This window comes from Podarcis vaucheri (genome assembly GCF_965113315.1).
Source record: "Podarcis vaucheri genome assembly, chromosome: 12".
NCBI lineage: Eukaryota > Metazoa > Chordata > Lepidosauria > Squamata > Lacertidae > Podarcis > Podarcis vaucheri.
In genome coordinates, this window is record NC_138750.1 from 59,402,844 (window position 1) to 59,415,978 (window position 13,135).

General features: G+C 46.1%; 1 long non-coding RNA gene across 1 annotated transcript in view; it reads left to right on the top strand.

Moving 5' to 3' along the window:
* LOC309515147 overlaps window positions 1-13,135 on the top strand; it is a 454,911-nt gene that overhangs the window by 137,406 nt on the left and 304,370 nt on the right. The window contains exon 2 of the long non-coding RNA XR_014212322.1: window positions 8,191-8,277. This is a non-coding gene — a long non-coding RNA (uncharacterized lncRNA). The remainder of the gene's footprint in view (window positions 1-8,190; window positions 8,278-13,135) is intronic.

Genomic DNA, 13,135 nt, shown 5'->3' on the forward strand with positions numbered 1-13,135 from the left:
AATTGCAGCCCCTTCCCACAGACAGGGAACAGCTTGAATTGTGTAACACACCTGGCCTTTAGCTTAAAAATGTACAGTGGTGCCTCGCAAGACGAAATTAATCCATTCCACGAGTCTCTTCGTCTTGCGGTTTTTTCGTCTTGCGAAGCACGGCTATTAGCGGCTTAGCGGCTATTAACGGCTTAGCGGCTTTAAGAAAAAGGAAACAAACTCGCAAGAACTCGCAAGACGTTTCATCTTGCGAAGCAAGCCCATAGGGAAATTCGTCTTGCAGAACGACTCAAAAAACGGAAAACTCTTTCGTCTTGCGCGTTTTTCGTCTTGCGGGGCATTCGTCTTGTGAGGCACCACTGTATAAATTATTTCCTTCGGTCTTCCAGATTACTGTTTCTACATCTTTCTTCTTCTTCTTCTTCTTCTTCTTCTTCTTCTTCTTCTTCTTCTTCTTCTCCTCCTCCTCCTCCTCCTTCTTCTTCTTCTTCTTCTTCTTCTTCTTCTTCTTCTTCTTCTTCTTCTTCCTTGTCCTTTGGTTATTTCAGTTCCCACCTGCCGCTGTACCGGGACTAAGTATGTTGTGTTTGTTATTACAGATTTCTTATCTGTCTGAGAAAATTTCAATTAATTTTTTTTTATTAAAAAAATACTAGAGAATTCAGGTGATCTGTCAGTGAGGGTTGGGAAATAGGACACTGCCTTTTACAAAGGTCTCCTCCGCGCCGTACCTTAGAAAGCGCTATGGGAACACTCTAAGAGAATCCTGGAAACTGTAGTTTGCAAGGATGCTGAGAGTTTGGTAGGAGATCCCTAGTCCCCTTACGGAGCTAAAACTCCCAGAGTTCCCTGTGAAGATGGATGGACTGTTCAACTACTCTGGAAATTGTAACTCTGGGACGGGAATTGGGGCCTCCTAACGACTCCCATAATTCTTTGGGGGAAGCCATGACAGTTTAAAGTGGTAGCACAATGCTTTAAACGTATGTTATGAATGTGGCCTGCGTCACATTGGCATTGTAGGGGAGGATATTAATAGACAGGATGGCAAATTGTTTTTATACGCAACGATGGCAGCAAGAATATTATTGGCGCAGAAATGGAAGCAAGAAGAACTACCGGCGAAAGAAGAGTGGCAAATGAAATTAATGGACTATGCAGAATTAGATAAGATGACAGGAAGGATCCGAAAGATTCTTAGAGGACTGGAGTAAATATTTGAACGATTTGAAAAACAATTTTAATAAACAGATTGCGCTAGTAGGATTGCAAGACGTTCTGTAAGGAGGACTGTACGAAATATTGCAATGAAGATTATGATGAGAGTTATAAGTTAAGGACGATTAAAAGCAATAGAGAAATTAAGAAATGTAGACTAAGTGATAAAGATTGAAAAATCTTCAGAGGTGGTTGATGGAAGTCCAAAATATTGTATAAGATAAGAAAGTATGTTAAATGATTGTTGGAAATGCCTTGAGTGCTGCTGCCTGAGCCGAGTGTGTCTTTGAGCTCCAAACAATGCATATTCCTTGCCTGGACAGAGGTGGTGTTTGTGTAGAAATCCCCTTGACTTCCATGGGCGTGAGTGTCCCTTTCCTTGCTCCACCCACTTTCGTCTCTGGCCCCGCCCACCACTACCGCATGGCCCCTGCAAAGCTCCTCAAGGGAGAGCATGGATCTCATCTGACAAAGGATCCCCCCCACTGTAAACAATACTGATCCAGTTGGACCAATGCGAGCAGGAACTACCCAACACCCCCCAATTTCCAGGGCCTCTTACAAGCTCCCAAATATTTTAGGACAGGCATGGGGAACCTCTGACCCTCCAGCTATAACTCCCGCCATCCCTTGCCATCAGCCATGCTTGCTTGGAGCTGTGGGAGTTATAGTTCAGCTACATCCAATGGGCCAAAGGTCCCTGTTTTCAGCCCAGTCCTTTTAACAAGGCTAAGTTCTCCGTCAACAAACATAGCAAATAAATCGTTTTTGTTGGATCTGGGTACAGACTCCATTCCCGCCCCCCGCCCCCTGCTGAATATTGTTATTTTTCTCGCTCGCTCTAGCTCTCCCCCCCCCCCCCCACCTCCAATCATCTGCCTTCCCCGGTCAATCTGAGAGCAGCTGACACTTTCCCTACATGAAAGAATAAACATTTAATTTGCACCGCAGGTTGAGGGGGAAGAATGCTAATCCGGTTAGGTCTGTGACAGCAGAAATGGAGCCTAGCGCCTGCTCTTCCACAATTACCTGCTGGCCTAATAATAATAATAATAATAATAATAATAATAATAATAATAATAATTTATCCATACCCACCCATCTGGCTGGGTTTTCTCAGCTACTCTGGGCAGCTTCCAACAAAACATTAAAAATACAATCAAACGTCAAACATTAAAAACTTCCCTAAACAGGGCTGCCTTCAGATGTCTTCTAAAAGTCAGAGAGTTGTTTATTTCCTTGACATCTGATGGGAGGGCGTTCCACAGAGCGGGTGCCACTACCGAGAAGGCCCTCTGCCTGGTTCCCTGTAACCTCACTTCTTGCAGTGAAGGAACTGCCAGCAGGCCCTCGGAGCTGCACCTCAGTGTCCGGGTAGAAAGATGGGGGTGGAGATGCTCCTTCAGGTATACTGGGTCAAGGTGAGGATAACTCAGTTGCATCGCTCAATGGAGCTGAAGGTTGTGAGGAAAGAGGAGGGCAAAAGAAAAGCGAGAGGTCAGTCCATCATCCAGCAAACTGCCTTTAAAGTTCTAAATGATCTTGGTGGTGAGAAAGGTTGAGGGTGGCCTAAGATGTGACTGGTTGTCTTCGGATGCCTGTAGTGAGATTTGTTTTTGTATGTGAGCGGTGTGTGTGTGTGTATTTTTAAATCAGGTTAGGCAGATTGATTCTTGTTGTCGTCTTGTTGGGCTGCGTATGTGATAAAAGGGAACCATACCGGGGTGAAGGCATCTTCTTCTATTTGTCCCCGTGTCAGTTTCAGTTTGTTGGCTAGTTCTTCTAATAGGGCTGGGAAAAGGGATTTTGGGAGAGTGGTGGGGGGGGGACGGGGGGAATGAAGATGTTATGTTTTTAATAATTTGTGATGTTGAAATTCTAATAAAAACTATTTTTTAAAAAAAGAGTTTTGCAGGACTTTCCTTTGCATACACCTGCCCTGGGTTGAGGAAGTTCATGTTGCTGGTGGGTGGGTTGAGGTGGGGGAATGACTGGTGCTGGAGTGCTTCAGCTGTCAAAGCTCCCCCCCCCCCGACCCTGGACTGGTGTTTGCTTACCCGGGGCCCGTTGCCGTGGAAACGGCTCCAAAGCAAACAGCATCACATCGCACGGGGTGAAAAGGGAAGACATCCCCGGCGTGACAAAGTTGGCAGCGGTTCCACGGCTGCTGCGGTGGGTGGGCAACGCTCAAGAGACGGATGCAGAACTCCTCACCCCTCAACACCCCTCTTTCCTATGGGGTGAGGCCAGCGCAGGCTCCTTGGAAGCAGGGCGAGGCACAAGGTGCTTCTGAGATTGCAAAAATAGGACAGAACTGTGCGCAGAAAAATGTGTACATGCACACCGAAATGGTGGTGAATTGTCACAAGGACTTTTGGCTTGGGGTGTTCCCCCCCTCCCCCCAATGTTTGTGGGGGGGAAATGTTTTTAATAGTTTGAACTACATTCGCAGTATTGCAATTCTAAATAAATTTAAATAAATTGCAACGGCTTAATTATTTATCTCGCCTTTTTCCCAGGCAGCAACTAGGTAAATCACTTTGTGATGGGGTTGGGGGTTTTTGTACCGAAAAGCAGGCTGGAAGTTCCAAGAAAGAAAGAAAGAAAGAAAGAAAGAAAGAAAGAAAGAAAGAAAGAAAGAAAGAAAGAAAGAAAGAAAGAAAGAAAGAAAAGGAAAAGAAAAGTAAAGAAAAGTAAAGAAAAGAAAAGAAAAGAAAAGAAAAGAAAAGAAAAGAAAAGAAAAGAAAGTGGTACCTCGGGTTACATATGCTTCAGGTTACATACGCTTCAGGTTACAGACTCCGCTAACCCAGAAATAGTACCTTGGGTTAAGAATTTTGCTTCAGGATGAGAACAGAAATCGTGCCGCGGTGGTGCGGCGGCGGCAGGAGGCCCCATTAGCTAAAGTGGTGCTTCAGGTTAAGAACAGTTTCAGGTTAAGAACGGACCTCCGGAACAAATTAAGTACGTAACCCGAGGTACCACTGTAAAATAAATAAAATAAAATACTTTCAGTCTAGTTCCAGCCTGAATCTGCGAGTTTTCTCATGTTTGAAATGCTAGGCTAATGGCTGTGTCTTGTTTGTTTGTTTGTTTATCTGTTGAATGGATGCTCTGGAAAAGTGATGTTGGAAATGGCTTATTCAAGTAGGGTTGCCAAAAGACCCGGCTCTGCTGCTCTGAATAGTAGTTGGATCTGCAGATCTCAGTAGGTGAAGCTTCTCAAGACATATAGGTAGACTGAGGGCATTTTCAGAGGTTAACAATTCTCTCCAGGACACGAAAACAGAACCTTTCCCCCTGCCCCCCCCCCAGGATCAACTTTTGATTAAAGGCACAGGAGCTGGGTGGGATCATAAATGTTGGACACCCAAATTCAGAGCTAGAGGCAGTGCTTCACCCCAGAATCTATTTGACTGGATGCAGCTTTGGAATAGAATGCCTCTGAGCATAAACAGAGTGTGTATCACTACTGAATAACTGGTATGTCCCTACTTATCTGGCTTCACAGGGCAAAGGCAACTTCAGGGAAGAGAGGGTTGCGGGTTGAGACCCCGCAACCCCCCCCCCCCCGTAAGGAATAAGACATCAGGACACCAGATATTAGGTTAATGTTATTGGGCAAAATTTGGCCACAACTTTATTGATTAAACGTGTTCTGCCTAGCAGAGAGCACGTGTTGCGGTTGGGGATACAGGCTACCCCATTGTCGCTGGGCAGATGTTTGGAGATACAGTGGTGCCTCGCAAGACGAAAAGAATCCGTTCTGTCATTCTCTTCGTCTAGCGGTTTTTTCATCTTGCGAAGCAAGCCCATTGATGGATTAGAGGATTAGCGCTATTAGCGGCTTTTAGCGGCTTTTAGCGGCTTTTAGCGGCTTTTAGCGGCTTCTCTGCTGATCGGATCAGCTGATAAGCGGCTTAGCGGCTTAGAAAAAGGGGGGGGGAACCAGCAGGAACTCGCAAGACATTGTCGTCTTGCAAAGCAAGCCCATAGGAAATTCATTTTGCGAAGCACCTCCAAAACGGAAAACTCTTTCGTCTAGCGAGTTTTCCGTCTTGCGAGGCATTCGTCTTGCGGGGCACCGCTGTATACCCCAGCAGCGAAGTGGTTAATTGGGTCGCTGGGGGTATTTGCTTGTTGCCAATTTTGGAGGAGGGGTCAGAGGTTTTAAATGCTGGGCGTCCTCTTGGCTGTTTGCACCGGATCACCCGCCCACCCTCCCTGAAAACTGGGGTGGGTTTTTGGAAGACGCCTGTGCATGAATTTGTTTTATTGGTGTAGATCAGTGCATGCTAACCAATGCACAGTCTTCACAGTAAGGCTCTGCTCCGATAGCATGAGTAGGCATTTACCAAAGGTGTCATGGGCTTTGAAGACACTTGAACTCAGGATGCAAAGGAGAAACATGCTAAGAGGAAGGCATGCTTGGCAAACCCTCACCATGATCAACTCCCACCTATAAACCAATGTCCCCACTGTGGAAGGACGTGTGGATCCAGAATTGGCCTCCACAGTCACTTACGGACTCACTGTTAAAACTGTGTTTATGGAAGACAATCTTACTTAGTTACGAGTGATCGCCGAGGAGGAGGAGGAGGAGGAGGAGGAAGAGGAAGAGGAAGAGGAAGAGGAAGAGGAAGAGGAAGAGGAAGAGGAAGAGGAAGAAGAAGAAGAAGAAGAATAAGAAGAAATGAAAACTTTGTTGCATTTGTAAAGGCGCCAGTTTTGCATATCCAAGTGGTTAAATGTGTTTACATTTGTGGACTGTTCATTCTGATTTGCTTGGGCAAAGCATCTATAGGGGTTAGATTATATCTGGTCTTTATTGACCTGTATTGACTACAGAGCAAGATTCCAGTGATTTTTCTGCATTAGCGGGACGGGATTCATTTCCCCCCCCCCCTGGAGCAATTAACTCAGAAATGAACGCTAAGCGTCTGCCAGATATCCAGAAGTAGCTTTTACATCATGTGAATGATCACAAAAACCACGGAAATTATTGGGTGAGGAAACATCTGGAAAACAGACTAAACGAAGTGCTGTCTGAATGCTGCCTCAGGAGCTCTCCGTGGTGCTAATAGTCTGTACTTGCCTTGCCACATGGCAATCCACATTAAACCCTAACATTTTGCTGTTCTGCTCGTGCGACGGCAACCACTGGGCTGTTCACGTGTTATGTTGAAAAAGCATGAAGTCCCTGCACCTGCGTATAAAACATTTTGAGCTGCATAGATTGTGCATGTATACAGAAAACCTGAACCTGAGTTCAGTGTAAGGGAGAACGAGTGGATGAGGCTACTGAATGCATTAGTATTATTAGTATTATCCCAGCTCTACCTCTCTTTCAAATCAGAACCAGTGAAGGTGGTGAAGGTCCTGTGTGAGTGCCTGGAGGCAGTTGGAGGATGGATGGCGGCTAACAGATTGAGGTTGAATCCTGACAAGACAGAAGTACTGTTTTGGGGGGACAGGGGGCGGGCGGGTGTGGAGGACTCCCTGATCCTAAAGGGGTAATTGTGCCCCTGAAGGACCAGGTGCACAGCCTGGGAGACATTTTGGACTCACAGCTGTCCATGGAGGTGCAGGTCAATTCTGTATCCAGGGCAGCTGTCTACCAGCTCCATCTGGTACGCAGGATGAGACCCTACTTGCCCGCGGACTGTCTTGCCAGAGTGGTGCATGCTCTGGTTATCTCCCGCTTGGACTCCTGCAATGCGCTCTACGTGGGGCTACCTTTGAAGGTGACCCGGAAACTACAACTAATCCAGAACGCGGCAGCTAGACTGGTGACTGGGGGCAGCCGCCGAGACCACATAACACCGGTCTTGAAAGACCTACATTGGCTCCCAGTACGTTTCCGAGCACAATTCAAAGTGCTGGTGTTGACCTTTAAAGCCCTAAACGGCCTCGGTCCAGTATACCTGAAGGAGCGTCTCCACCCCCATCGTTCTGCCCGGACACTGAGGTCCAGTGCTGAGGGCCTTCTGGCGGTTCCCTCATTGCGAGAAGCAAAGCTACAGGGAATCAGGCAGAGGGCATTTTCGGTAGTGGCACCCACCCTGTGGAACGCCCTCCCATCATATGTCAAAACGATAAACAACTACCTGACATTCAGAAGACATCTGAAGGCAGCCCTGTTCAGGGAAGTTTTTAATGTATGATATTTTAGTGTTTTTTGGTTTCTATGGAAGCCGCCCAGAGTGGATGGGGAAACCCAGCCAGATGGGCAGGGTACAAATAAATTATTATTATTATTATTAGTAGTAGTAGTAGTAGTAGTAGTATTAGTATTATTAGTATTATTAGTATTATTAGTATTATTAGTATTTATTGTATTTATAGCTAGATGAAAAAATGTTGACCTAAATACTTGAATATTTGCCCCAAATTTATTAACTGCATTCAGCACTTGAATTGGTATTCGATCTCAATATTTGCTGCTTTATTACTTTGCTCAGAAAAGTCCATACAGCTGGGCTAGCTCAGTCAATAGAGCATGACTCTTAATCTCAGCCTTGCCTCAAGAAGTTTTTAACGTTTGATGTTTTAGTTTGTTTTGATATATGCTGTGAGCCGCCCAGAGTGGATCCTGAACCACAAGAAGAGAACAAGAAGAACATACGTTTAGGAAAAATAAAAAAATTCCTTCCAGTAGCACCTAAAGACCAACTAAGTTAGTTCTTGGTATGAGCTTTTGTGTGCATGCAAACTTCTTCAGATACATGCACACGAAAGCTCATACCAAGAACTAACTTAGTTGGTATTTAAGGTGCTACTGGAAGGATTTTTTTTATTTTGACTATGGCAGACCAACACGGCTACCTATCTGTAACTGATACGTTTAGGAAAACATTTATTGAATATATGGGAAATAACTGCGTACAGCTGAAAACGGTGGCAGCATTACAATAAATTCAACAGTGTAAATAAGTTTTGATGGATGTAATACAGTGGTACCTCAGGTTACATATGCTTCAGGTTACAGACGCTTCAGGTTACAGACTCCGCTAACCCAGAAATATTACCTCGGGTTAAGAACTTTGCTTCAGAATGAGAACAGAAATCGTGCGGCGGTGGCGCAGCGGCAGCAGGAGGCGCCATTAGCTAAAGTGCTGCTTCAGGTTAAGAACAGTTTCAGGTTAAGAACGGACCTCTAGAACGAATTAAGTAGTTAACTCGAGGTACCACTGTAATGGAATGCTGAATGGTATCGTCTTTGTAAAATATGCAGGGATTTGTGATATGTAAAATGAACCATGGACAGAGAAGAAGGGAAGTCACTGATGTGTAAAAAGGAGTATTTTAAATTGTAAAACAGAAAATTGAATAAAAATTATTTTTTAAAAAATAGTTCCTTCTTTTTTTCAATCAGTCATTGTAGAGAACATTTGGCCACCCCCTTGCACAACACACATTATCAACTGCATCAGCACACGAAGATGCCAGATGGTATATAACTCCGGAACAGATTGCAAGAATGTATAAAACTGGGTCAAATGTATGTTGGAAGTGTAAAGAAAAAAAAGGGACATTTTACCATATGTGATGGGAATGTGGAGAAATTAAAAATTCTGGGAAATGATATATAATGAGTTGAAGAAAATGTTTAAATTAACATTTGTTTTAAAAAAAAACACAGAGCCATTTTTGTTAGGAATTGTAGGAAAAGACCTGCCAAGGCAAATAAAGAATTTATTTACGTATGCGACAACGGCGGCAAGAGTCTTAATAGCACAAGGATGGAAGAATGAGGAAAACCCGACAAAAGAGTAGTGGCAAGAGAAATTGATGGATTTTGCAGAACTGGTGAAATTGACATACAAACTGCGAGACAAGGACAACTGTGACTTTAAAGAAGAATGGGAACCTTTCACAAGCCACATAAAACATCAACAAAATGAATGGGACTCTTTGGCAGGTTTTGAATAAACATACACAAATTTATTGACTGTTAATATAATAGATAGACAATTTAAGGATCTTTACAATTTTACAATATGCCGAGAACAACATGTGCTGAAAAATCAGAGAGAGGAACTGAGGGAAGTCTTTGGGGGGGGGGAGGGAGGGAGGGAAGGTTGGGGGGGAGGCAGAGGGGGGGAATTGGGGGGGAATGATGAAGATGATGAAACTATTAATAAACATTATTTTTTTTAAAAAAGCACATGAAGATGCTAAGGGTGGCATTCTCCAGATCTCTGTTCTCCCACCATATATCGTATTTTTTGCTCTATAACAGTGTTTTTCAACCACTGTTCCGCGGCACACTAGTGTGCCGCGAGATGTTGCCTGGTGTGCCATGGGAAAAATTGAAAAATTCGAAAGATTTAAATAAATAAAATGTCAAATTTTCGCCCGCTACACGGGCGTCGGACTGTGTCCACCCTATTTTCCATCCGTCCTGGGTGGGGATCAGATCAGATGGGATCGGATGAGAGCGGACAGGTGGTCCGCTCTCATCCGATTCCCCATAGAGAGCAGCGGGGCTCTGACATCTCCCTCTCCGCACACAGTGGTGGTGTGCCTCGTGATTTTTTTCATGAAACAAGTGTGCCTTTGCCCAAAAAAGGTTGAAAAACACTGCTCTATAAGACACACTTTTCCCCTCCAAAAAAGGAAGAGGAAATGTGTTTGTGTCTTATGGAGCGAATGCAGGCTGCGCGGCTATCCCAGAAGCCAGAACAGCAAGAGGGGTCACTGCGCTCTCTCTCACTGTTCTAGCTTCTGGCTTAGCTGCACTCTGTCCCTTCCCCCACCTCCCGGAAAAGCCCCCAAAAGCCGTGCTGCCTTTAAAGAGCCACACGGAGCGTGTGTGCGGCTCTTGGGGGCTTTTCTCCGAGGAGGGAGAAGGGCAACCCATCAGTGACGGGCAGCCCTTCTTGGGGAAAAGCCTGCAAGCGGCGCACGCATGCTCCACACAGCTCGTGAAAGGGGGCGCTGAGCAGAGCCTGGGATGCACACAGACTCTGCTCAGTGCTCCCTTTAAAGAATATTTTTTCCCTTGCATTCCCCCTCTAAAAACTAGGCGTGTCTTATGGTCAGGTGTGTCTTATGGAGTGAAAAATACGGTAGCAAAGAGGCCTCCTCAAGCTTCTGTGCTAGTTCCGGGGGGAAGGTTACCGTTGTCGTAGTCAAAGTCCAGTCCTGAGTCACTAGCCTGGAAACAGTTCACAAGGAGCAAGGCGAGGTCCAAAGCAGGAAGCCGGGCGGGGACAGGAACACTGGAAGGTCAGAAGCAGGAAGCCGGGTGGGGACAGGAACACTGGAAGGTCAGGTCTGGGTCCGGGTAGGAGCAGGTACTCAACGACGACATTGCTTCCGCAACCTGGGACCGGGCTGACTGGCCTTTATCTTCTCTGAGGCCAGGGGCGGTCCCGGCCCCCAGGAGACCCGCCTCTCCTGGCCTTAAGGCAAGCACTCCTCCTGGGAGAAACCAGTTCCCTTCGCCTCTCTGCCCTGAGCCTCTGCAGTTCAGGAGAGGCTGAAGGGTTACTGGGCCCAGGGGGAGACTCACCTGTAGGCACTGAGTCCTCAACCCCCTCCGGAGCCAGAATGGATTCACCTGGTGCCTGCTGCTGAGGATCCAGCACAGGTGTAGGGGCCTCAGAATCAAGGCCCTGCCCCAGTTCAGCTGGCCCTGGAGGCGGGGACTCCTGTGCAGGCTGGGATTCCTCCGGTTCATCCTCTAAATCGGATTCCCAGGCCATCACAGCTTCCCTCTCTGCTCCTTCACAGTAAGAGCAAAAGAAGAGCCTACTAGATCAGGCCAATGGCCCATCTTTCCCACCATCCTGTTCTCACAGTGGCCACCAGGTACCTGCAGGAAAGCAGGGAGAAGGATCTGAGCATGAGAGCCCTCTTACTTCCAATGGTTTCCAGCAACTGGGGTTGGGAAATATCACTTGGAGGAAACATAGCAATCATTAGACCTCTCCTCCATCAATTTGTCTAAAGGTAAAGGGACCCCTGACCATTAGGTCCAGTCGTGACTGACTCTGGGGTTGCTGCGCTCATCTCACTTTATTGGCCGAGGGAGCCGGCGTACACCTTCCGGGTCATGTGGCCAGCATGACTAAGCCGCTTCTGGTGAACCAGAGCAGCGCACGGAAATGCCGTTTACCTTCCCGCCAGAGTGGTACCTATTTATCTACTTGCACTTTGACGTGCTTTCGTACTGCTAGGTTGGCAGGAGCTGGGACTGAGCAACGGGAGCTCACCCCGTCATGGGGATTCAAACCGCCAACCTTCCGATTGGCAAGTCCTAGGCTCTGTGGTTTAACCCACAGTGTCACCCGCTTCCCATCAATTTGTCTAGTCCTCTTTTAAAGCTATCCAAGTTGTTGGGCCATCACTGCCCCCCGGGGGGAGCGAGTTCCATCGTTCGACTGCATGATGCATGAAGAAGCGTTTCTTTTATCGGTCTGGACTTCAAGTCCCAGAAACACAATTTGTCACAGGCAGAGGAACAGCCACACGGTGGGCCTCTCCAGCCCTGGGTGGCCAATTGACCCATCCGTCAAACGGCACTCATTCTTCATCCTACCACTGGCCATCCACAGACTGAAATGGGGGGAAAGAATAATAATCTTGTTCACAGCTTGTTACTCTCTCCCTGCAGGGAGATAAGGCTGTCAAATACCCAACCCTTCTGTGTTTTTCTTGGCTGAGACTGTGTGTTCCTCAGGGGAATTCGTTTCAGCCCAGATGTTGGAATGGGAAAAGTTTACCTCCCTACATCCTGGATGGGGGAAAAATACCATACCACCATCATTCCTACACTTACCCTTATCAGCTGCCCAACACAACTTAGTGGTAGAGCATCTGCTTTGAATGAAAAAAGACCCGAGTTCAAATCTCAGCATTTCCCCAAATAATCTTTATTAATTTTCCAGTTACATACTCCACATACACATAATGTGTTGCATTTTACATTTTCAGTTGCTCCTAAGCGCTGACTTCCCTCCATCCTTCTTCTGGTTTTTTATATCTCATATAATTTTATTGCATTGTTTTCATCCATTTTGTATATTGTTATTCATTTTCCATATTTGTCCATAGTATAGGCATAAACAAATAAATCCTCCTGTTTCTTGTTGGTTGTCTGTCTGTATTCATTTACAACTACTGTTAGTTATATTAATCTCCTTAAGCAGAGACATCACCTTGCCAACAAAGGCCCGTATAGTTAAAGCCATGGTTATCCCAGTAGTGATGTAAGGAAGTGAGAGCTGGACCATAAAGAAGGCTGATTGCCGAAGAATTGATGCTTTTGAATTATGGTGCTGGAGGAGACTCTTGAGAGTCCCATGGACTGCAAGAAGATCAAACCTCTCCATTCTTAAGGAAATCAGCCCTGAGTGCTCACTGGAAGGACAGATCCTGAAGCTGAGGCTCCAGTACTTTGGCCACCTCATGAGAAGAGAAGACTCTCTGGAAAAGACCCTGATGTTGGGAAAGATGGAGGGCACAAAGAGAAGGGGACGACAGAGGATGAGATGGTGGGACAGTGTTCTCGAAGCTACCAGCATGAGTTTGACCAAACTACGGGAGGCAGTGGAAGACAGGAGTGCCTGGCGTGCTCTGGTCCAGGGGGTCACGAAGAGTCGGACACGACTAAACGACTAAACAACAACAACAATATTTTGCTTATTATTATTTTCACTTTTCTTAATCTTTCTCGTTATGAGGCTTATTTCCAATTCTACTGGTTTCACTATTTCGTCTTATCTTTCCTATATAGAATCATAGAGTTGGAAGAGACCACAAGGGCCATCGAGTCCAACCCCCTGCCAAGCAGGAAACACCATCAGAGCACTCCTGGCATATGGTTGTCAAGCCTCTGCTTAAAGACCTCCAAAGTAGGTGACTCCACCACACTCCTTGGCAGCAAATTCCACTGTCAAACAGCTCTTACTGTCAGGAA